The following is a 25,552-nucleotide window of genomic DNA, read 5'->3' as shown; positions in this document are numbered from 1 at the left end:
CCCACAGTCTGATGTGTAAGCAGGATGAACTTTAATTCTGGTGTGAATTTGTTGCTAAAAATGAACTTAACTTTCTTTTTCTTTTTTTTTTTTTTGTCTTTTTGCTATTTCTTTGGGCCGCTCCCGCGGCATATGGAGGTTCCCAGGCTAGGGGTCGAATCGGAGCTGTAGCCACTGGCCTACACCAGAGCCACAGCAACGCTGGATCTGAGCCGTGTCTGCAACCTACACCACAGCTCACGGCAACGCCGGATCGTTAACCCACTGAGCAAGGGCAGGGACCGAACCCGCAACCTCATGGTTCCTAGTCGGATTCGTTAACCACTGCGCCACGACGGGAACTCCTGAACTTAACTTTCTTAACCTAATAGATGTTTAACTCTAGCTAACTGTTTAAAGAGATCCACATTTAGGAAATATTTGGTTTAGGTTTATCCAGTGACAGTACTGATTTCAAATTTTAAAAGTCAAACAATTAAAATAATTAATAGCCTAGGATGAATATTTATTTATTTATTTATGTCTTTGTAGGGCCACACCCTAAAAAGTTCCCAGGCTAGGGGTCGAATTGGAGCTACAGCTGCTGGCCTATGCCACAGCCACAGCAACTGGGGATCTGAGCCACGTCTGCGACCTACACCGCAGCTCACAGCAATGCTGGATCCTTAACTCACTGAGCGAGGCCAGGGATCAGACCCATGTCCTCATGGATACTAGTTGGGTTTGTTACTGCTGAGCCACAATGGGAATTCCCTAATATTAATGTTTTAAAAATGTGCAGCCAAAAGCAATAAGGTTAATGGTAGGTTGGTCGATGTCTAGTTGGTTGATTACAGTAATTAACTATTAGCCAATTTAGTAATTTCTAAGTTAGTAAATATGACTAAATTTTCTGTGCATTAAGTCATGACCAGAGGCATTACTTCTTAGAAAAGTTAAATGTATCTTTGTAGGTAAACGAGAACTTTAAGATCTTTGAAACACATTCAGAAATAATTTCTTTTGTGTCATCATTCTTTAAAATATTTAAACTGCACACTTGAAATTAACACAGCATTGCCAATTAACTACACTTCCACTTAAAAAAAACATTGAGAGAACTCCGTCCAATATTCTGTAATAAACTATATGGGAGAAGAATCGGAAAAAAAATGGATATGGGTATATGTATAACTGAATCACTTTGTTGTTCAGCACAGATATCACAACATTGTAAATCAACTATAATTAATAAAACTTCAAAGAAAATAATATAAAAATTTTAAACTATGGTATTGGGTAGGAAAATGCGTAAGGAGTGAGCACAGTGTCAAGGCTTGCCTACTTGAATGGGCCCGTTCTTTTACAAAATAGAGATAACAAAATCTTTCTTGTCATGCCTGGAGCCAGCAAGTCTCAAAGGTGAATGTTTTGTTGACGCCAGGAGTGGTCGATGGTGATGCTCGGGGGTCTGTACCAGAGCAGTTGCAATGACTGAACATCTCTGGATTGTTGCTAAGAGCTGTGGCTCCCAGTGCCCCAGTGTTCCCCCTCCCCCCACAGCCCTGGCCTCTTCCTGGGTGCCTCGGACACTGTCCAAGCCAAGCGGGGAGCACTCTGAGTCAGGCAGAGCAGGAATCCTCCAGCAGCTAACGTGCGTCTGGCCTCACGGGGATGGTGCCCCAGTAGACATCTAGGCTGTGATGTGTCTCTCCACGTGGGTCCCTTCCCATCTCCCCCCAGGAGGTGAGCAAGATGAGAAATTCGGCTTTTAGAAGGGAAGAATCACATTAAGGATTTAGTGTAATTTTTTTTTTTTTTGGGGGGGTGGCACCTGCGGCATATGGAAGTTTCCAAGCTAGGGGTCAAATTGGAGCTACAGCTGCCAGCCTGCACCACAGCAATGCCAGATCCGAGCCACGTCTGTGACCTATGCCACCGCTCACGACAAGGACAGATCCTTAAACCACTGATTGAGGCCAAGGTTTGAACCCGAGTCCTCATGGCTTCTAGTCATGAGCCATGTTGGGAACTCCGAGTTAGTGTAAATTGTTGACATAGGTCTCCAAAGTGACACTTCTCCTTGGACCCAGCGTGGAGGTTGGCTGCGTGCTGACCAGCAGAGGCAGGCTCTTTGTGGATTTAGACGACAGGAGACCAAACCTCCCTTTCCTTGCGGCTGGGTTCATGTTCTCACTGAGAGACAGAAAACCAGCCGGGGGCCAGCCTGGCTTTCGCACCTAGGTCCTGGTGTTCTCTTGCTGAACAGGAACCATTTCACAGAATTACCAGTGTCAGACAAGGCTGATCTAAAACCGCAGTGGTCAAGGAAAAAAAAAAGCAAGACTGCTCCATGATCAAGTTGGATCGTGGACAAAAACGCACACATCCTCCACACCGCAAAATGACCACATCTCCCACGTTCTTGGGTAATGGGACTGATTGCTCCTCTTGACTCATTACAGCTTCCCTTGCTGCCTCCTAGATGACTTTATCAAGATGCCCACTGGTGGAATTACCTCTGCTTTCTTACAGCATCCAGTTCAAAGCAAAGCCTTACTTTCTTGACGCCTCCCTCAAGTCTCTTAACACAGGCCCACCTTCTACGGTAACACTTCACAGAGATGCTGAGGAGGCCCCAAGGTGTGTGGTCTCCCAGGCTGCAATGAATCAAGAATCCCCAACGATAATTAGCTGCTGTTGTTTTCCTGTCTGGTCTTTGACGGAAAGACGTTGGTATTATCTTGATTCTGTAATGTTCCACAGTACTTTCTGAAAGAATTCTGGAGACCTTTTGCAGTCACCATGCGACAGAATGATTCTTCAGACAGTGTCCTCTGGCCACTGAGAATCAGAAAGCACAGAGGTCTCTGGCCGTTGGCTTGTAATTGTGACCTGGGCGGCAGAGGGCATTTGGGGATTTCTGACTCATCTAGGTTATGTATCAGACAGTTGTAGGAAAGTGGAAGATGCCTGGATTCTTTCCTTCCCTCTCTAGTATTTACATTGTTTTAGCTAATAAACAGTGGTAGGAATTAGGGAGTTTCCCTTGTGGCTCAGCAGTAACCAACCTAACTAGTATCCCTGAGGATGTGGGTTCCATCCCTGGCCTCGATCAGTGGGTTAAGGATTCAGTGTTGCCATGAGCTGTGGTGTAGTTTGCAGACGTGGCTTGGATCCTGAGTTGCTGTGGTAGAAATTAGATACCTTAGTTTTGATTTCTTGTGAACATTATAAACATCAAAATAATTTAAAAGTAGTAATTACTTGGTGACATTCTGCTCAGTGCTCCATTTGCAAACAAATAAATCATCTTTGTGCTATTTATGAAAGTATAGACATACCAAGAAAACACATCGTCGAAATAACATTTGAAATTTATCTCTTAAGGAGAAGAAATCAGAAGTTAGTTCCTGTGCAAGCATTGTCATAAGCATGCAAACAAGTGAACCTGAGGAATTAGAATGATTTGAAATGATAATTGTGTAACGCTCGTAACTAGTCATTAATGCTGAGCATTTTGGAGCAACTGCCTGTGTTAAAAATAGTCTGCTTACTCTACATGTTTGAACAATAATAGAGCTGCAGTAGATGACACTTCAGAATGGAAAGCAGCCTCTGGACGTCTTACTGTTGCTGATTGTCGAGTGAGGCGGGGAGAGGTGGGAGAGTGCGGACGCCCCATCCTCCACCTTGCTAGCGTGCCAGCATCTCCGTGAACGGTGTGTCTCACTAAGTCACAGGGACCTTTTCCTCGGGGCGTCCACCATGTCAAAACTTACCATGTGTTATTGTTTTTGACTTTATGAGTGGGCGATCCAGGACAGGGTTCCTCAGCCTCAGCACTGCTGACCTTTTCAGCTGCATGGCTCTTTGTTAGGGGTGGGTGCCGTCCCGTGTGTTGTAGCCTCTTGGGTCTGTACCCTGCGGGTGACAGAAGCACGCCTCCCACACCCCGCCCCCGTTGTGGCAACCAAAACTGACGTCAGTCTTTGCCACCTGTCCCCAGGAGGGGTGGGGAGCATCCCCCACGCTGGTCTAGGGTTTCCCCACATCACGTACCTCGGTGCAGTTCTCTCTAGGACGTGGGGGTCCCTGCGGGCTTGTAGAAGAAGGGAGCCTTCTCCCTGCTGGGCTGTTGGTTGGGTCCTCGTGGCTTTGCTTCAGATATGTTCTCGTAAAAACAGTCTGCGCTGGTCTCGTCCTTCTCAACGTTTCTTTCCATCGTGGAGGCACGCACGAAGGCCTGCCTGTCAGCTCTGTAGGTCACACACAGGTGGGAAGGGTGGTGCCCACACAGAGTGGCAGAATCAGGACTCAGACAGCTCCCTGAGACAGCTGGGTGCCATTGTTGAGAGAATATAGTCCTGGAGTTCCCACTGGGGCTCAGTGGGAACAAACCCGAGTAGTATCCGAGAGGACGCAGGTTCGATCCCTGGTCTCCTTGAGCAGGTTAAGGATCCGGCATTGCTGTGAGCTGTGGTGTAGGTCACAGACACAGCTTGGATCTGGCGTGGCTGTGGCTGTGGCCGGCAGCTGTGGCTCAGGTTTGACCCCTAGTCTGGAAACTTGTGTACTCCTGGGTTGTGGCCCTAAAAAGACAAAGAGAGAGAGAGAGGAGGAGGGGAGAGAATGTGGTCCCGAGCAGGCACGCTCAGTTAAATTTCAGTCCTGGCTGCCAAGGGATCTGGGCGCGTTACTTCGCTCATTTGTCAGTCTCTGCCTCTGTAAAATGTTGATAATATTAGCACCTACTTCATGGGGTTGTTATGAAGATAAGTGATTTAATACTTGTGAAAGGCTCAGAGTCTGGCACCTAAGGCGTGCTTTATGTAAGTACGTGTTAAATTTTTTTGAATCCTCATGTAATTGGCAGAAACTGGATGAAATGGAATGGGGCAGGAGGCGCATGCCAGACTTGCTACTGCGTTTAAAAATAGCACACAGTGCAAGTCAGACGTTACCAAACTGAGAAATGTTGAGGGTGGCGGTGGCGGCTGCTGGAAGGAAACTGGACATCATGTCCTCTGGAGAAGAGCCAGTGTCGTGGGGCTTTTAGTCTGAAGACTCTTTAGCAGGACGGGTGACAGATATTGTCTGTGATTTGACCCTGATGTCTGGCAGTGAGAGATGTGTTCCTCACCCTTCCGAAGGCTCGGCGGGCGCTTCTGCTTGGAACTCAGATGGACCCTGCTTTTGGGATTCAGCGTAAGGGCATGTTCTAATAACCAGCGCATCTTTCAACAGAACAGGCTGCGGCTTGGAATAAGGATCCAGTCGCTGTCATGTGCAAGAAGAGACCGAGAATCTACAGACTCCTCTTTTTTTTTTTTTTTTTTTTTCTGGTCATGCCCACAGCATGTGGAAGTTCTCAGGCCAGGGATTGAACCCGAGCCACAGCTGCGACCCAAGCCACAGCAGTGACAATGCCAGATCCTGAACCCTCTGAGCTATCAGCCAACTCCCCAGATTCCTGTTTCGATTGGGTTCTTAGACCGGAATACCTTGAAGATATCATCCAATGTTGATTCCCTTGATGTATGAATGCTCAATGAACTAGCAGAATTTTTACGATATGGTCAGAATTTCAAAGAGTAATGACGTGTTTATAATGAACCAACACAGCCCCTAACACCACCCCCCCCATCCCTGCCTTCCCTGCCCCAGTTCATAGGCCCACTTGTCTTGCTGCTTTTACTACTTGGTGATGACTCCGTACCTGAAACAGTGGTTTTAGAATCCTCACTCTGGATGGAGCACATGTAGACACGCACCACTGGCTTACTCGGAGGGTAAGATAAATATAATATATGTGATAAAGTAAAATACTTCATTACTGCCTACTCACTGCTTCATATCCCTCTTTCCAAATACTGGTCGTATTGGCTTGTTTTATTAGTTATGTCATCCTGCTTAACCAATTACCAAAGACTCAGCACCTTAAAAAGCTTGCATTTACTAAGGGTTGAATCCAGTTTTCAAACAATGTCGTCTCCTACATAGTTGTTCCGGGCTGGGGCTAGAAAATCTGCCTTTACCACAGTTTCCGCAAGATGCTGTCATGTGAATCCCAGGACCTGATGGTGAAGAGGAGGCCAAGAAGCTCGGGAAAGATGAAGGAGCAGAACCATTTTTTGTTTTGTTTTGGTTTTTTTTTGTCTTTTTTTGCTATTTCTTGGGCTGCTCCCGCGGCATATGGAGGTTCCCAGGCTAGGGGTGGAATCGGAGCTGTAGCCGCCAGTCTACACCAGAGCCACAGCAACGCTAGATCCGAGCTGCGTCTGCAACCTACACCACAGCTCACGGCAACGCCGGATCGTTAACCCACTGAGCAAGGCCAGGGATCGAACCCGCAACCTCATGGTTCCTAGTCGGATTCGTTAACCACTGCGTCACGACGGGAACTCCTGTTTTTAAGGTTTGTAACAGGGTCGCTCTTGAATGTGCTGGTCTTAGAAGCCAACTTCATTTCTCTCTGGTTCCTGCTTTGAACATCTTTCCTGCTGCTGGAGACCCCACCGCTCTTGCATGGAGCAGACATGAGCGCAGCCATTAGAACCTAGTAGCAAAACTGCCCTCTCTCCCCCCGGTGACGGTGTCCTCTCCACCCCAGCTTGGCTCAGCCCTGCCGGTTACAGTGGGGAGGGTCCCCCGCGTTGCTGTTCTCCCCGCCTTTACCCGTCCTGCAGCGCCTTCGCTGGCCTTTCAGACCTCACCCCGTCCCCGGCTGGTCCCTCAAGTGTGCAGCATCCTCTTTCTGTTCCTTAAGACTTCACTGGATGCTCCTGCCTCAACCTGCTGACTGCTCGTTCGGACGAAAGTCGCAGCTGTCCACCTGGGACTTCCTTTCTTGGCTCTTCCGAGTAGACGCTGTTGTTTCTTGGATCTGAATTTTTTTTCTTCTTGATTTCCTGACAGATCCTTTCTTAAGAGGCTTGCATGGGACACAGACTGTTCTTGCAAGTCTGAATGTTTATTTGGTCTTTATGCTTCATTACTGGTTTGACTGCACAGAATTTTAGGGTATTTTTTGTTGTTGTTTTTTTTTCAACATCAGAACTTGGAAGATACGGTGTCTTGTTTTTAACATGCCATGTTAGACCATTGCTTCTGGCATTTTTTAAAGATGTGTCAGGGAAAAGATGGTTTCGTCACCTCTTCACTAAGTCTCAGACTCCTGTGCTGTGGGCACACTTGCTTTCGTTCAGTTCTGGGAAGCTTACAAAAAATATTTCCTTGAAAGCATCCTCTTCTGTTTCCTCTTATTTGTTAGGAACTCCTATTAGTTTCATCTTCTGGATTCCTCTTATCATTTTGGTTCTCAGGTTCTGAATTTCCCAGTGTCCTCTTCTTTCCCAATTTTAAAAAGTTCTTTCTTATTAGGAGGATCTTTGATTTGTGTTTTGAGCGAAATGTTTTCTTAAATGTGTCTGAGCCTGTTAATTTTTCTTTTTTTTTTTCTTTTTAATCCCCCCTCCCCGTTTATCTTCGTTTCTGGTGTATTCCATTTTTCCCTTTATCTTCGTCTTCCTTTTTCATATTCCAGGCTTTCCTCCCTTGCCTCACGATTCTCGCTCAACCCACCACTCAGTAGCAAGGAGGCTGAGGGCTCCCTGCCCAGGGAAGGGACTTACTGATGGGCAGCTCCAGTTTCAGTTGGCAGGTGTTCCGGTGCTGGAGTTGTGACACTTATCCTCGATGGCAGGGTTCTTGGTTTAATTTTGCGGGAAGAACACACTCTCCTCAGGGATGGATACATTTGGCTGCATGCTCTTCTGCCTGTAGTGTTTGTGTGTGTGTGTGTGTGCATGACAGTGAGTGTGCACAGGTCTGTGTGTGCCTATGTAAATGAGGGTGTGTGTCAGGGTGCGTGTGTGCACTTGAGAGAGTGTGTGTGCGTACGCATGTGTGTGCGCTTATTCTGCTGTGGCACCTGCAGCCTGCGCCTGGTCCCGGGGTCTGCCATGCCTTCCCAACACTGCTCGGATCTTCACTTGCCCTGTAGCATCCTTGTCAGGTGTGTCTCTGGTGCTGTGACATAGGGCTGGACTGTCTCCTCTGCTGTCGGGCCCTCTATAAATCTTCCAGGCTGCAGTCTCTTCTGCTCAGCTGCTAAAACCATCGTTTCAGGTACAGAGTCATCACCAAGTAGTGAAAGCAGCAATAAGAGTAGGCCTATGAACTGGGGGCGGGGGGGTGGTTGTTAGGGGCTGTGTTGGTTCATTGTAAACATGTCATTACTCTTTGAGATTCTTACCAAATCATAAAAATTCTGCTAGTTAATTTAGCATTTCTAAATCAAGGGAATGGATATTGGGAGATATCTTCAAGACTTTCCGGTCCAACGACCTATTTGAAACAGGAATCTGGGGAGTTTGCTGTTAGCTCAGTGGGTTCAGGATCTGGCATTGTCACTGCTGTGGCTTGGGTGGCTGCTGTGCTGCAGGTTCGATCCCTGGCCTGAGAACTTCTGAATGGGACTAAACTTTCCTGTGTTTGCTCTCTCTTTAGACCCACGGTTGATTCAGGGCAATGGTGCCCCCCCCCGGGGGGACACTTGACAGTGTCTGGAGATGTTGGCATTATTTTAATTGGGGGTGAGGGGAAGATGCCCCTGGCATCTAGTGGGTAGAGGTTGGAGCTGATACGAAACCTCCTAAACTGCATAGGGCAGCGCCACCGCAGAGACATCCAGCCCCAAATGTCCGTAGTGCTGTGGTTGAGAAATCCTGTTCTAGAATCTTCTTGAAATTGCACATCCATTAATAACTTCATACCGTAAAGTTTTTGTTAACATGGATTTGTTATTTTAATCACTCTTTTACCATCAATTTAAAAAGGCATAAGAGGAGTTCCCGCTGTGGCTCAGTGGTTAATGAATCTGACTAGGAACCATGAGGTTTCAGGTTCAATCCCTGGCCTTGCTCAGTGGGTTAAGGATCCAGCGTTGCCATGAGCTATGGTGTAGGTCGCAGACACAGCTCAGTCCCATGTTGCTGTGGCTCTGGCGTAGGCCAGCGGCTACAGCTCCGATTGGGCCCCTGAACTGGGAACCTCCGTATGCTGTGGGAGCGGCCCTAGAAAAGACAAAAAGACAAAAAAAAAAAAAAAAAAAAAGGAGCCGTAAGGTGACGAATCCGACTAGTATAGTATCCATGAGGATTCAGGTTCGATCTCTGGCCTCACTCAGTGGGTTCAGGATCCGGCGTTGCCATGAGCTGTGGTGTAGGTCACAGACATGGCTCGGATCCCTAGTTGCTGTGGCTGTGGTGTAGGCTGGCAGCTGCAGCTCTGATTAGACCCCTAGCCTGGGAACCTCCATATGCCGCAGGTGCGGCCCTAAAAAGAAAAGAAAAAAAGCCATAAGAGAGAAACAGTATAACATATTTGCAAAGTCTCCTTTTTTGAACTGAAAGCCTGAGAATGATTTTGTTCATTATTCATGTTTATATTTCTAAGCACAGACCTAGAACACACAGAGATAAGAGACAATGCAGTAACTCTGTCTTTAAATGTATTTAAACGAACAACCAGGACTTTATAAATTCCTATTTTCTGCTCCTTATTTTTATTCTCATTCCCATTCTTCTTCCTCACATGTTATAAGGTGATATTTTGTGTGTGTGTGCAGTGGGAAATGCAGAGTCAGTTTCTCCAAGAGAAAACTCCATTGAAATGTAACCTAGCCATGCCATCCAAGAAAAATATATTTGTTTGCAAAAACATATACTTAATTCCAAACAACACTTTTACAAATCTTTTTCCCCCCCATTTTCACAAAGACATTTGGAAAGTATCTCAAAGCATTTGTAATTAGAGGCATGGGGCCTCTAGTTTCCTTTTTTCATTTAGCTGCCAAGGCATTTTTTTTTTTTTTTTTTTTTTTTTTGCCATTCCACAATACTCCGCAGAGGTAAACTTAGCCCTGCATCTTGCCCCCGAGGCTCTCGCTGCCCTGAACGTGCCGGGCTCCACATCGGACGAGAGACGGGCCAAGCGGAGCTCTGGGCTTTCTTTCGTAGCTGCCGTGACGGGAACCCCTCTCTGGCGTCTCCTGTTCGGAACATCTGTTTCATGTTTCGCTGGCATTTGGTGAGATAACATAAGAAGATGGCAAGAGGCAGGAAAAATGTGCCGCAATAAAAATGTCCCGAAAAGACATTTAGGCCTATTTATTGCTTCACAGAACATGGCTGAGGGCAGGAAGAAGAGTTAAAATTGGTGCCGACAGGGTAGGTCAGAGGGGCCGGCGAGAGCGGCTTCGTTTCCTCCGTTTGAACTCGGTGGTGTGCAGGAAGGTGTTCAGAGCAGCACGGGAGGGCGTCCCGGCCAGAGGCTGCGCTCCTCCAGCAGCTCAATTGCTTAATCTCTGCTTCTGGGTCACAGAAGCGAAGCCGAGGTGCCAGTGTGTGAGCTCTTGGGCTCTTGTGCGAGTTGTTGGTTACATCTGGATGCATAAACACAAGCTCCTCACCAGGGCAGGGGTGCAAAGCAGGAGCTCCCTCTGATAAAACCCTCCCGCCAGGGACGGGCGTGCATGATTCTTTTGTCCCGCTGTATTGATGTCTAATTGACACATATCACTGTGTGTGTTTAAGGAGTCCAAACATAAATGGATGTGTACGCATACATATTGCAGTGTGACGATCGCTGTGGGCTCAGCTGACACCTCCATCCCGTCACCTACGTGCCATTGCTTTTTGATGGTGAGACCACGGAGGATTTCCTCTCTTAGCAACGTTCAAGTATGTAGCGCAGTGTAGTTAAACACAGGGCTTGAAAGGCACACATCAAACAGAGCCCTCCCAAAGAGTCCAGACTCCACAGGAGTGTTTTCATGACTGGACAGGTCTGTAAGTCAGGTGCAACGGGGGCAACTCCGGTGAGTGCTTTGGAAGACGATGGGGTCTTGGGGGGGAGACCCTGCACTGCCCTGGGTAGGATATGACACACAAAAGGAGAGCGCAACCCAAATCTCAATTTTCTGAGATAACTTGTGGGGTTTTTTTAGTTGTAAAGGAACCTTCTCTTCCCCCAGTGCCTACACCTAGTGAGGTGAGGGTGGTATGAAGACCGTTGTGGCTGCATTTCCCAGCGGATGAGTGTGAGATAGAGGCTTTTGCAGGGCGCTTACCTGTGGAGAGTCTTCCCCACAGGCAGGAGGCAGAGATCAGATGGGTTGGACAAGGATGGAGGGAAGGATTCGGATTCAGGTATGATGTGTCAGGAGTCGTGGCTCAGCGGTTAACGAACACAACTAGGGACCATGAGGTTTCAGGTTCAATCCCTGGACTCACTCAGTGGGTTAAGGATCTGGTGTTGCCGTAGGCTGTGGTGTAGGTCGCAGATGCGGCTTGGATCCCGTGTTGCTGTGGCTCTGCCGTACGCCAGCAGCCACAGCTCTGATTGGACCCCTAACCCGAGAACCTCCATATGCTGCGGGAAGCGGCTCTAGAAAAAGCAAAAAGACAAAAAAAAAAAAAAAAGGGAATGATGTATCACCCTGGCCAGCACCACTGGGAATGAGCTACTTCCTTCCCTGAGACTGTCTGTGGAGTCATCGGGGTTGTTTTTCAAGACTATCCAGACGGGGTGAGAAGGGGAGAAGAAGCATTTGTCCAGGGGCTCCAACCCCGCCCCGTCAAACGTGTGCTCCCGTGGGGCAGCCACTTTGCTGCATCTCTGCGTCACCTGTGTGGGTTGTGAGCTGACCCCTAAGCTGTCCCATACCTTGGCCTCAAGAGAAGGCAGGGGGCCCAGCCTGGGGCCGAGAGGAGGCAGGAGGAGCTGCGTGGAGCAGCTCAGGGCCTGTGCAGAGTGGAGCGTTGTCTCCGGGGGCTGGCTCCGGAGACTGGAGAGGTGCAGAGCAGCTGAAATCTGCCTGAGAGACATGCTGCGCCAGGATGCAGGGGCTCAGGTGTGTTACCCACCCAGGAAGCTGGTGCTCTCAGATCAGCCATGATTCCAAACCCCGCGCAGGAATCTTAGGGGCAACGACGCCACCAACAATAAGTATTAGTTCTTTCACAGTTACAGGAAGAATCTTGTATGGCCCTCTCTTGCACATTTAAAAATAAGTCAGGTCATTGTTTTCTAGAACATGCTCTCATAATTAGGAAAACCAGAGGCTGGCATTTCCAGAATGGTCCTCTCCGTGCTGTGTACAAGGGACAGACTCTGCCCGCCGCTGGGAGACGAGGGGTGGACACTGGGCTGACCTGACGAGGTCTTCCTGAGGCCCTGCGCCCAGGCTGGTGCTCTGTTTTGAGCAAAGAATCATGTATGTTATGTAATGCACATTTGGTTTTACATATTCAAAAGTGCTAGTTTCCCCCTCTTATTTTAATATCTGTAAATCATGAAATAAATACACATATACACTTGAAAGAGAATATTTCAAGATTAAAACTCTTACCCCAAGTCCTGGAGGCTAGGAGCTTTTAGAATTCACTTTTCTAGGGAGTTCCCATTGTGGCTCAGCGGAAACAAATATGACTAGCATCCATGGGGACGCAGGTTCGATCCCTGACCTCACTCGGTGGGTTAAGGATCTGGTGTTGTCATGAGCTGTGGTGTAGGTTGTAGATGTGGCTTGGATCTGGCATTGCTGTGGCTGTGGTGTAGGCGGGCAGCTACAGCTCCGATTTGACCCCTAGTCTGGGAGCCTCCATATGCCATGGGCGTGGCCCTAACAATAAGACACACACACAAAGAACTCGCTTTTCTAGATTTTCGAAATGGGCAGAAGCTGTTGCAAATCCGACACCACCAGCGGGGGCCGGGGAAACACACCATTACCAGAGACATGCAGATCTCTGACGTGAAGTGCACAGGTTTGCACAGCACGCAGCCAGTAAAGACTGTCACAGCCACCCTCACTGCATCTTAGGTTTTTGGCGCCAGGTAAATTTCAGTGTGAAAGTTAAAAACAAACTTTTCAGAATTGCGGGTAAGAATTGTAGACCTGTATAGAAAACCCCGAGACCCCACTGCAAAAATGAACAAATGTCCACATTTTGACATATTTGCATCAGATTAAAAACCTTCCTGGTTCAATTCTGACCCTGCTTCTCCCGAGGTAACCATGACCCTGAAGATGCTGTGTACATTCCCGTGTGTGTTGGACACATCCGAGTGTCTCCAAAAGCAGCACCTATTTTACAAAAATGCGGGAGGTATTTTTGTGGTTTACTTAAGTTCTCCTAAACAGAGATTGAGATTTATCCCCATGGAGACCTGCCATTTTAATTTATGTATACTGTCACACAGCAGCCTACTGTGTAAATATTTCACAATTCTATTCATCCAGTGGTCAAGAGCCGAGGAGGGTCTGAGGTGTGACCCTACTTTCGTGCTAACAGGTCAGCTGTCACGTGTTCGAGTCTCCTGGGTCAGGTAAAGGTTTTATTCCTCACACACACAAGAAGGGGGAGCCACATGGATGCTGCATGTGGGGTGGGCCTCTGTAACAGTGGGGGGCCCTGGGCTTCGGAGACCCAAATCTTTCACAGTGGGCAGGAAGCCTGTGGTGCATTGCTCCAGAGGGAGACGGGAGTTCTGTCTGCTGAGGCTGTTCTTGGTACAGACACTCCTGAGAAGACACTCCAGACCAAAGCCATCAGGGCTCCTGCTGGCAGGACGGGCAGAAGAATGAGCAAGACCTATGGAGAACTGTCTCCCATTACAGTTCTCTTATTGGCACACTCTGAGTGTGTTTGCGGTTCTCTCTGTTATGGAGAGTGTTTAGTGAACCTTCTTCTTCTTTTTTTTTTTTTTTGCTTTTTAGGGCTGCACCCTTGGCATATAGGAGGTTCCCAGGCTCGGGGTCCAATTGGAGCTATAGCTGCTGGCGTACACCACAGCCACAGCAATGCCAGATCCGAGCCATGTGTGTGACCTACACCACAGTTTGTGGCAATGCCGGATCCTTAACCCACGGAGCGAGGCCAGGGATCGAACCTGCAACCTCCTAGTTCCTAGTCAGATTTGTTCCCACTGCACCACCACGGGAACTCCTAGTGAACCTTTTCTTTGTGCTTCCTTGCAAGAGTTGCGCTGTGATGTGTCCCCAGGAACAGAAGTTCTGAGTTCTGTGTGCACGCATCTTCAGCATCATTAGATGTTGCCAGCTTTCCTCCAAAGTAGTTGTAGCATGCTGCCTTCCTGCCAACAGTGTATGAAAAGTCCACCTGTTCATAATTACCCAAAACTCATGGCAACCAAGCTGCCCTTCAGTGGGTGAACAGATAAATAAACTGTGGTCCATCCACACAGTAGCGTATTATTCAGCGGTATAGAGGCGTGAGCTACGAAGCCACGGAAAGACATGGAAGAAGCGCACCTGCATTGCCATGGAGAGAAGCCCATCTGTAAAGACTGTGTGGTTCCAACTTCCTGACATTCTGGAGAAGGCAAAACTATGGAGACAGAAGATCCGTGGTTGCCAGGGGCTTGGCGGGGGCGGGGGAAGAGCAGGTGGAGCACAGAGCATTTTAAAGCAGAAACTACTCTGTATGCTCCTATCATGTGGATACACGTCGTGATGCATGTGTCAAAACTCACAAAATATACAGCACAAAGAGTGACTCTAAGGCAAACTGTGGAATTCAGTTAACAATATTGTATCAGTATTGCTTTGTCAGTTGCAACAAAAGTACCACACTGAGGCAGGATGTTAATTGTGGAGGTGGTTTAGTAGGTGGGAACTCTCTATGCTTTCTGAAATTTTTCTGTTAACCTAAAACTGCTCTTAAAAAAAAAAAATCTATGAAAAAATCCATTTCCCCCATCCTTGCCAGCACTTTGTATGCCAAACTTAACATTTTTTGCATATTTGATGGACGTGAAATAGAATTTTATTGCTTTGATTTTATTATACTCATGGCTCTTTGGAGCATACCTTTTCTTTCTTTCTTCTTTTTTTTGTCTTTTTGCCATTTCTTGGGCCACTCCCACGGCATATGGAGGTTCCCAGGCTAGGGGTTGAATTGGAGCTGTAGCCACCAGGCCTATGCCAGAGCCACAGCAACGTGGGATCTGAGCCGCATCTGTGACCTACACCACAGCTCACAGCAACGCCAGATCCTCAACCCACTGAGCAAGGCCAGGGATTGAACCTACAACCTCATGGTTCCTTGTTGGATTTGTTAACCACTGAGCCACGACGGGAACTCCGAGGGAGCATACCTTTTCATATCCTCTGCTTATTTTTTAAAAAAATTTGATTTGTGCTTTTTATGTCTTCACCCGCGACATATAGAGGTTCCCAGGCTAGGGGTCCATTCAGAGCTACGGTTGCTGGCCTACACCACAGCTCATGGCAACGCCAGATCCTTAACCCACTGAGCGAGGCCAGGGATCAAACTGGCATCCTCATGGATACTAGTGGGATTTGTTTCCAATGTGCCATGATGGGAACTCCTGTGCAATTTTCTTATATCCCCTTTTCAAGTTTTTCTTTTTGTATTTAGAACTTGAATGCAGCTGGGATTAATTTTTGTGCCTGGAGTAAGGGACGAGGTAAATAGAAATCAATCGGATCAATCGATTGATTGATCTATTCATCTATATACCTACCAACCGACCCACTTATCTAATCTATTTAGGTAAATGAATACCCATCCATACAACTCCTGGTATAAGTGTGTCACAGGAGGGGCACTTTAGGATATGTTTATCCCTGTACCACGTCCTCATTGTTCTTATTAGTAGAGATTTATAAGAATTCTTGGTAGGCAGTGGGCACGTGGGCATGTCCTTCCTCCTTCCTTTCATGTTGTCTCCAACTGCCTACATGGAGGCCTTTATTTTTCCTTCAGCATTTTATTATCATTTTGACAAATTTGATAAAACTCTGCTGGTGTTCGTGAAATCCATGGGTTACTGTGGAGAGAATAACATCTTTACCATGTTGAATTATCTTCCCATCACATCAGGTCCAGTTTTTTGAGGTCTTCCTCTTAAAAAATGTTCTTTTGGCTTTAAATGTTATTTTCTCAGTTAACACACAGTACAATTGACCCTGGAGTTCCTGTCTTGGCTCAGCGGAAACGAATCTGACTAGTATCCATGAGGATGTGAGTTCAATCCCTGGCTTGGCTCCGTGGGTTCAGGATCCGGTGTTGCTGTGGGCTGTGGTGTGGGTCGCAGATGTGGCTCGGATCTGGCGTTGCTGAGGCTGTGGCGTAGGCCAGCAGCCACAGCTCCAGTTCGACCTCTAACCTGGGAACCTTCATATGCTGCATGTGCAGCACTAAAAAGACACCTCCCCCACAAATGACCTTTTATTCTGCACAGTTCTTGTAATTGTAAGACGTACATCAATTCAGGTGATTGCCGCCCAGACCAGGTTATAAAACAGTCTCATCCTGCCCCAGACGCCCTCCCGCTAGCCCTTTGCAGTAAGTAACAACCTCGCCTGCAACCACCGACCTGCTGACCAGCAGGATGGTTCTCCCTCGGAGGATGCCTGTAAATGAGGCCATGCAGCATGGAACCTCTTCACGCGCCTTCTTTCCCTCACAGTGCCTTGAGGGTCATCCAGGTTGCTGTGTGCCTCACTAGTTCGTTGCGGTTGACCACCGATGAGTATTCCATTGTAGAGATGTGCCCTATTTTGCTTATTCACTCAACAGACGGACACACCTGTTCTTTCCAGGTCTGGGTGACCGTGAATAGAGCTGCTGTATGCATATGCGTAGGTCTTCATCTCTCGAGGGTGGAGTATTTAGGAGGGAGATTGCCGGGTCTCCTTTTATGTCCTCATCGTTCTCTCCACATAGATCTTGCACTTCCTTGGTTCGATTTATGACTAGGTAATGTACTGTGGGCTGCTGTTGTGATTGGGATTGTTAATAATTTTTTCCAACTGATTTTTGCTGGCATATGGTACCTTTCCAGGTTTCCGTTTTGTCTTGTATCCAGAAACCTTGCCAAACTCTCTTATTAGTTCCAAGAGGTGGTCTGTAGATTCAGTGAATATTTTTGTGATTTGACAGGTATCATCTGCAAATGATGAAAATGTCTTCCATTAAAACATGTATCTAGTTTTATGTGTGCATAGTTTTCTCTATATTTATCTAAATGTATTTTATATATTATATATGTGTGTACACATATATATGTATATATCCAGAGATATATATGTATATATCCAGGTATATACGTGTATGTCTGGGTATGGCTGATATATATGTATACATACATGTAAAATGTCCATATCTGTATCTGGATATATTTATGTTATCTATGTCTGTATATATATAAAATATCTATATCTGTGTATATGTATATGTAATATCTGTATCTATACCTATGTATAAATACATACATATATCTGTATCTGTATATAATTTTAAAAACATTCCAGAACAATATTGAACAGACGACGTGACGGCAGGTACCCTTATCTCCCTCCTCCGTGAGTTAGTGGGGGTGGGCTGTGGGCCACAGCATCCGCATTCCTGCCTTTCCCTTCGCTTTGCTTCCTTCTTTTTTTCTGCTCAGGTGGAAGTCCCTGGGCTGGGGGCAGGGGGTCGTGCCCATCTGCTCTGCTCGCTGTGCGCCTTGGAAGGGGAAGCCGTTTGGAAGACGAGTTGCCGGGGCAGGGTTCCCCCTGAGCCCTTCCGATTTCTGTCATCTTCATGCAGCGTTCCCCGGCCTGGCAACGAAAGGCTGGGGGTGTGAGTTCCCGTCTCACAGCGATGCCAGGGCAAGACGGCCTTGGTGTCTGATATCTGTGTTCTCTGGTCACAGGCGTTCATCTGAAATCCACCAGGGAGGCCCCCACTGGCTTCAGAGCCCTTCCCTGCGGTGGGTACTAAGCCGCTCTGCCCTTTCCTTGTCGTCAGTGGAGGCTCGAGGCTCAAGCCTAACGTGTGTGGCTGAAAACTGGAGCCTCTCCACCCCCTGACCCCTCAACCGAGTTTTTATTCGTGAACATACATGCATTTATGGGTGTTCCTTCGCAAACTCTGTAGTGTTTCTCTCAGTGTGTCTTTAAACAGCCGTGCCTTGTTGTATTTTTGTTCTACTCTCTTTTTTTAATTTGTTTTTCTTTTTAGGGCTGTACCTCAGCATGTGGAAGTTCCCAGGCTAGGGGTTGAATTGGGGCTGCAGCTGCTGGCCTACACCTTAGCCATAGCACTACCAGATCTGAGATGCATCTGCAACCCACACTGCAGCTTGTGGTAATGCCAGATCCTTAACCCACTGAGGGGGCCAGGGATCGAACCCGCGTCCTCATGGACGGTAGTCGGGTTCATAACCTGCTGAGCGACAAGGGGAGCTCCTCTTGTTCTGTTTTTTGATTCTGTTGCTCGCCTGTCGCTGTTTCAGGTGGCATAGTTATTTTGTGTCCTTGGGCTCTCCTGTTGGCAACTTTTGTCTGCCCTCTCGCTTGCTTTCCTGAGGCACGTTCTATTCATTATTTTAGCTCACCTTCAGGTAGATTTTAAAACAAATGTTTAAAGGCAGTTCTGAGTTCCCTCTCTGGGCGGTGAAGGTGCCCTTCTGAGCTGTATTATATTTGCCTCTGTGAATCCCCTTTGAGGTTTTATGTGAATGTTTTGGTTTCAGGTTCCAAACCTATAGATGCAGAGAGCCTAAACACTCAATGTAGCAAAGCCTAGGTTTCCCGTGTGTTGAGATGACTGTTTCTCCTGCTTGACACAGGCTGGAGACATGGCAAACCTGCTCGTCCCTCTGCCAGTGGGTGTTTTTCCTCGTCTCTCTTCCAGGGGAGGGCCAGATATCTAGACTTGGCTTTCCCCTGAGACGCCAGTGCCAGCTTCGTCATTGTCTGTAGCCTCAAGGCCATGCCTCCTGTTGTCTTGGAAGCATTAGAAGCCCAGACCACAGAACCCATAATCCACAAACCCTCCGCAGTCGTCTCGTGACCTGCTGACGACTGGAACCTTGGTCACGTCTTCACGACTGACGCCTGGGCACCCCATCCAGTTCCCGCTGCTCCTCTGAGTGGGACGGGCAGATATTTGTACTATCTTTGCAGAAAGAGTGGCTGCTTCTGTGCCAGCTCAGTCTACTGTCATGTCTGGGGTTCCCTTTTGCTTTGCCAAGAGGCCTCCTACACTATTGTAGTGACCATGGCAAAGGCCACGTCGCAGATAAGGATAACAATGAAAAGATGTGGCTTTCTCTTTAGTAGCTCTCCACCCATTTTTCAATTCCTTTGGGAAGAGGGATGGGATGTAGATAAAACACCAGTTTCCTCTTACAGTATACACAGTGGGGGGAGGGAGTGGACACAGTGGGGACACAGGGCTGATCAGGTGCCCTGCAGATGTTTTAGCGAATGGACATGGATTTCCCCTAATGTTAGAGGCTCTTAGGAATTCTCATGACAGAGGAAGCTGGACAACTTTGTTTCTTAATAAATCTGTTTGCAGGCACTCTCCTTGCCCCAGCTTACACCTCTTTGGTTGATGGAACCCACGTGTCTCTCAGGTTTCTGAGCCTTGCTGAGGATTTAGATCTTATCATGGTTGGCGTCAGTTTAATTTTTGAAAACGAAAGCACATGCATTTCAGTTATCTATGAAGAATATTTTATTTTAAATTTGGATATCTTTCTCTTTTCATTTTAAATGACATCTTTGTCTTCAGCATTGCTCGTTACATAGATATCGTATTGATTTTGGTGGATTCTAGGCTGGCTTTTCCTTCAAAGTAGTGGTTAATCAAGTTTCCATCATAGAGCCATTTGTCAAGATTATACTAGTCTATGACCATTATCTAGCTAGCTAGCTAGCATTGACCCATCCACCCATCCGTCAGCCATATATCTCCTTTCTAGAGCTTTATTCAGTAATGCAATTAACAGATGAAATAGATTTGGGTCAGAACATAATATCCTTCATAGAAATTATTTCTAGAATGTTATCGATTTTGATGCTTTGAACCCTTGATGTCTATTTCTGTGTATTGATGTTCAGACTTACCTTTATGACTACGCTTATGTTTCCATATATCCCGGCACAGATAAGTGCCTGAAATACAGACAGTATTTCTATAGCTTTTCTGTATGTGCTCCCAATGGACTTTTATTAGGTTTTCTCATCAGTTCTAAGACTCAGGGATAAGGGGCAGCATTGGGAGTTAGCTTGCCTTACCCTCCACTTTAAAAAAAGCCTCATCAGGCTTGGAGGAGCAAGGCGGCTTGCTCACCGTATACGGCGGGGGAGGGCTGCGTGTTGAGTGACGTCCTGGACCAGAAGGCGGCCCTCAGCCCTGGGGCTGGTGCCTCGTGCAGCTTCAGGAATGCCCATTATGATGACGATGCTATTCTCACTCCTTCCCTCCTGCCCCGTTCCTCCCGAGTCCCGTCTTGGTGCTGCATTCTAGTTCCCTGCCCCGGCCCGTAGTAGCGATGGATGAGTGAAGGCTGTTTGCAGTCTCGCCTCCTGCTTTTTTAGCGAACAGACGAAGGAGAACACATGTTTCTCGGCAGGTCTCTCCGCCATCACTGGTTCTCACTCACTTCCTTTCCATGACGCCTGGGTTGACTGTGCCCATGGCTTGTCTCCCACGTAACAGTGAGGTGATATAAGTCTTTCTCTAAAGCCTCTTAGCCCTCGGGAGGGATGGGGACAGGCGAGGCTACAGGGAGAAGCAGTGTTTCCCGGGGGAGGGGCAGGGGGCACTGCTGGGCTTTTCCCGCTGGGAGCTCTTCAGTAAGACCATGCTTCTCAGACTCTCCGTGCTGAAGGAATGGGTCTGGTCATTTGCCTTGTCTATTGCTTTCCAGTCCATCCCATGTGCTTCCCTGCAAGCTTGATAATGTGAACTGGTCTGTAGCCTGCTCAGCGACGTGAGTCCACCTAACTGGGTATGGTGACAGTGTCACCTCCTCTGAAAGATCTAGACATTTCCTGTCACCTTCTAGGTTTGTGCCATGTGGCCTGGGGACACGTTTGTAGACGGGCCTGTTTGGAGACCAGGCGTCTTGTGTAGCAGTGTGATGATTGATTAGTGTAGCATGAACTCCTGCCTCTTGTTACACCTGTTTGACTCCCATGAAGACTAAAATGCTTATTCGTTCAACTATTCGTGTGATCCACACTTTACTGACAGCTTATTATAGATCGTTGATGTGGCGTGAGCTTGGGGAACAGAATGAGCAATTTGTAAAAAGCCCGTGCTTTAGTCGTCCTTTCCCGCTGAGCCCTAGGGCCGAGCGTTTACAGAGGATTGTAGTTAACCCGGGGCGAGACTAACAGAGCTTCGTCACTAAGTCCAGCAAAGGGTCGTGGAGGGTCTGCTCTGTGCTAAGCACTGAGGGACCCGAGATGCCACTGCTGTGCTCCCTGCTGGGAGGGGGTTTAACTGCTGATGCTCAGTGGGTCAGTGGGTCAGCGGGACTGGCCCGCACGCAGCCCTCACGTGAAGGGTGGACCTGGGCATGGTATGAAAGGACGGAGAGCTGTGGTTCTGTAGGGGGCTGATTGTTTCTCCCAGGTTGGCAAGGCAAGGCGTCGGGGAATGTCTGATCTGATGTCTCAGGACCACCAAGGGAGGTGACGGGTCAAAATGCCAGATGCAGAGGGGGCAGGAAGGGAATCCGGACTAGAGGGACGCATGCAAGTGCCAGGGACAAGGGGACAAACACATGGTGCATTCGGGACAGGGTGAGGAATCCCATGTGCCTAACGTTTGTGTAGGTGAAAACACGGAGCCTGATGCTGGGAAGTAGGAGGGCTGATGCTTTGGTGAAACTCGAAAACTCTGGGCTCTGTTCTATAATCCAGAACAGCCACAGAGGGCTCTTGAGTAAGAAGCGAGAGCAAGGGAAGATGAGGCTCCCGTGTCTTCTGGAAGGAAGGCAGAGGTGCCGATGAGTGTGGGGGCAGTGAGGGGTCCGTGACACAGGTCAGGACGCCACCCCTTTCCCTCTCGTCTCTAACTTGTGCGACATCTTCACCAGAGTGCCCCTGGAGGACCGGATGTTTGGGGGAAGAGGCGGTTTGGGCAGACAGGATGGTCCCCACAGGTAGTCGGAACGGGTCTGTGACTCGGTGGCTCAGGGCTGTGAGAGGGAGCCCACAGGCTCCCATTTCACCTCCCCCTCTGCCCTTTGTAAGAGCTGCGCTGCAGAACACAGCGTTTGCCTGGGCCTGAGCCCGACCTCAGACCTTCCGGCAGCCGTGACCAGGGAGGAGGAGGCTGCTGACGACGCGGGAGGGAGGGTGAGCCCCTGTGACATAGGGTGACGCTTAGCAGCGGCGCCTCTGAGTCTCCGAGCTTCCCCTGGCCTTCAGGTCTGCCCTCACCTCTGCACACACTCACCTCCTTCAGGAGCGCGTGCTCTCCAGCGCCCTCCCTATGCCAGGACTGCCCCTTGGTCTGGTTGGCTCTACAAAGCCCTCACCTGCCTTTAAGTGAGGTCACCTGCCTTTAAAGTGGAGCGGAGGAGCAGAACTCATTCCCATGCCTGAGAAGGACTGTGGAAGAAGGTGAGAGGGTGTCCAGGGAGGCGAGGTCTCTGAGCACTTGGTGAAAGAGAGCTGGAAGGTGGGGGGTCTGGGGGTCCTGCTCAGGAAGCGAGACGGGTGATTAGAGTAGCTGTGGAAACATACCACCCCCAGGCCCTGTGTAGCCTTTCTTACCTGGGCACCCACGTGCATGGTTTACATGTTTTAACTCCTTCAGTCCCTGTAAGAAACGAGACATCACTGTGCCCGCATCACAGAAGGAGCTGAGGAGCAGAGAGGCTGCGTGGTTTGTCCAAGACCACAGAGCTGTAAGTGGGAGAGCAGGGGTATTAAGCTGCTCATCATTGACGTGCCATTGCTCAAGTTAAGCAACGTTAAGCTGCTCAGAAGAAAATGTCTAGTATTCACCGAGGGTAATTTTTTAATAGGAGAAGACACCAGAGCATGGTCGGGCAGGATAGAGATTTAAGTTTGAGAACAGAAAAGGAGGAATTTGTATTGAAAATAAGTTTGTCATCTCTCGTGAGCTCCTGAGTCTGTGTTATGCAGTGCCTTTGCAAGGAGGACAGGAACTCGAGCTCGTAAAAATCAAAGCTTGTAGAGTTTAACCAGGGCCTGGGGTTTTGATTGACCTACTGGGATGCCGCTTGGGGGGCATTTTGTGGGGGTGGTGGTTACGTTCCTTCCTACTCTGGTTCTCAGAACCTAAGGGCCCCACGGAGACCTCGTTTCCCCAAGAACCACTTTGCTGGAAGTGAGGAGGTATGTCTGCACGTTACACCTAAAAATATAAATCCGTAGAGCTTGAGGTTTAACAGATTCTGCGTTCCCTTCCTCTTCCCACCTGGGATCGTTCTTGAGGAATCGCATTTGTGGCAGCTGTGAGTGTAACGTGAGATTTGCAGGAGCTGAGGTGTGGGTGCGTGGAGGGGACGGGAGAGCCACAGCGTGGGGGCAAGGCTGCTCTGGGAAATTTTAGCAGGAGCTTCACAGAGTTCCTAGACTGCTCAGATCGTTAAAATGACTTGGGTTGCTCTACCCCTGCGGGGGACGTTGACTTAGGAAGAACCTTGAAATCTTTTTCTTTACTTTTTTTGTCGCAAAGTGACCTATGCATTAGAAGAAGCAACATGCAAAAGAAAACCCGTAAAAGGCTTGACTGATTTTCTGCAATAGTTAAGTGGAGTGTGGTTTCTCGGAGCCCAGAAGTCTTTGTTGAAGGATTGTCCCTGGTTTACCAAGAAGCCCAAGAGGATGACACACAAGCTGATGAGTCAGGAGATGAGTTCTCAACCCTGAGAAGGCTTTCTGAGAAAAAAGTCAGTGCTTAAGTGTGTGCGTGTGTGTTCATGTGTATATGTATGTGTAAAAGCCAATTTGTTCTTCTGATTTTGTTTTATAGGCAAACACTAGATATGAACAAGAAGGTTACTATATGATATATGTATCTGCATAGATACATAGACACACCCCCCCCCCCCCACACACACGGGCGGGGTGCAGGGAGAGAGAGAGATAAATGTAGATTTAAATGGATGCCATCACAGGGATGATTTTATAAGCCAAAGAGCCCTTGAAAACAAACATCAGCTATGAAAAAATAAATGACTACAACTGCCTTTCAAACTATGCTTTTAAAATTTGATTAACTGCTTGCTACAAACGTACTCTCTGTTATGGCCACACTGGACAAGCTTTGTGAATAGTGGGTCTTGGCCACCCAAGCATCAATCTGACTGTAGATCACTTGAACATGTGGGGATATGGGAGTGGAATGCAAACCATTTCCCTTGAGCAGCGGATGGAAAAGTCCAAAACTCGTCAGCCATGACCTTGGCCAGCCTTCAAATCTGTTTGCTAAGAGACGATTTCTTGATGTTTTCCTCTTGCTATTAACTTCTTAGTGTGTTCTCACACGATTTTCTATTACATCAGCCTTTCTGTATCTACAAGCACATTTTCACCTAAAAGTTTATTTCCCCCAAGGATGATAAAGAGGAACCTTGGATGAAATGAGACAGCCCATTTTCCTTTGCTACGGATGTCTGGTAGTCAGTTCAGGATGTTACAAACGGTCATAACTTTCTCAGGTCAAGAAGGTAGTGATTCTAGCAGAAATCAGATGAAAGGTACTGGGCCAGGCATACTTGAGGATGCAAAAGATGGATGCTGAAGGAGTCGGGCGGTGGAGCCCACATGCTATGTGGGGAACATGTGGGGAATTACTAAAAGGTAATACAGCATGACGCCAGGGCAGGCCATTGGAAATCTAAATATCAACTGCATACAGTGACGGGAGAGACTACAGTGCAGTGGAGGAAAGCTCGAGAAGGACAGAAAAGAGAATTCCTTGATACACATTGAGACATATATACATTATATACATATACATAAATAGATAAAAATATTTATATATATGTATGTAGTATAGAAATATATGTTGCACAAATAAAATTAATGCAAATCTGTAAAAATTGATACAGAAATAGGAACATGAGGAGTGATTTTTTTTCCTGAAAAGTGATTTAAAAGAAATCATTCTCACATGATGCAGAAATGATATCATAAGATATGGATGCTCAGTGAGTCTATGTGTGCCCCAGTTAATGTTGAGTCAGGAAAATATCACTTCGGGGCAGAGATAGGGTGTGGCTAGAAGGTGGGTCTTGTATTTTATAGAAAATACAAGGGCTTGAAGCAGGTGTAAGCGTCTTAGGCGGGCTGAAGCGGGGAAAGGAAAGGACGTTCTAGGCCAGGGAAGTCGGGAGAGGCAAGGGCTGGGGGCAGGGAGAGCCTGAATCATGCAACATGAAGCATGACACTGGACAGTTTTTACAGGTCTCTTCTGGAGTCTGGAAAGGAATCTGGCAAAGAACAAAGAGGAGAGGACAGAGGGACTCCTTTGAAGTGTATCAGGTATCCAGTGCTGTGTAACAAATTTCCCCTAAATTTAGGGGCTTTATATCTCAAAGATTCCACGTGTCAGGAGTCTGGGTCTGACTTGGCCAGCTCCTCTGCTTCAGGCTCTCTCATGGGCTACAACCACAGGGCTGGTCATCACGCTCGCCTGGAGAAGGGTCAGCTCGAGGCCTTCTCACATGGTTGTGGGCAGGATTGATTTTCTTG

General features: G+C 47.8%; 1 protein-coding gene across 3 annotated transcripts in view; it reads left to right on the top strand.

Moving 5' to 3' along the window:
* The window catches only part of LOC110257727 (uncharacterized), a 375,658-nt gene that overhangs the window by 193,582 nt on the left and 156,524 nt on the right, over positions 1 to 25,552 (top strand). The window contains exon 1 of one of the 3 annotated variants that reach the window (XR_014835037.1): positions 22,153 to 22,447. The exons of the other annotated variants lie outside the window; for them this stretch is intronic. The gene's annotated coding sequence lies outside the window, so the exon portion shown is untranslated. Of the gene's footprint in view, positions 1 to 22,152; positions 22,448 to 25,552 lie in introns of those variants that run through there. 3 annotated transcript variants of the gene reach the window in all.

This window comes from Sus scrofa, chromosome X (genome assembly GCF_054392235.1).
Source record: "Sus scrofa isolate SSC_HxYL_T2T_F1_AM1 chromosome X, Sscrofa_HxYL_maternal_Yorkshire_Landrace_v2.0, whole genome shotgun sequence".
NCBI lineage: Eukaryota > Metazoa > Chordata > Mammalia > Artiodactyla > Suidae > Sus > Sus scrofa.
The sequence above is the reverse complement of the archived record's forward strand: the minus strand, read 5'-3'. Positions and strand labels throughout refer to the sequence as shown.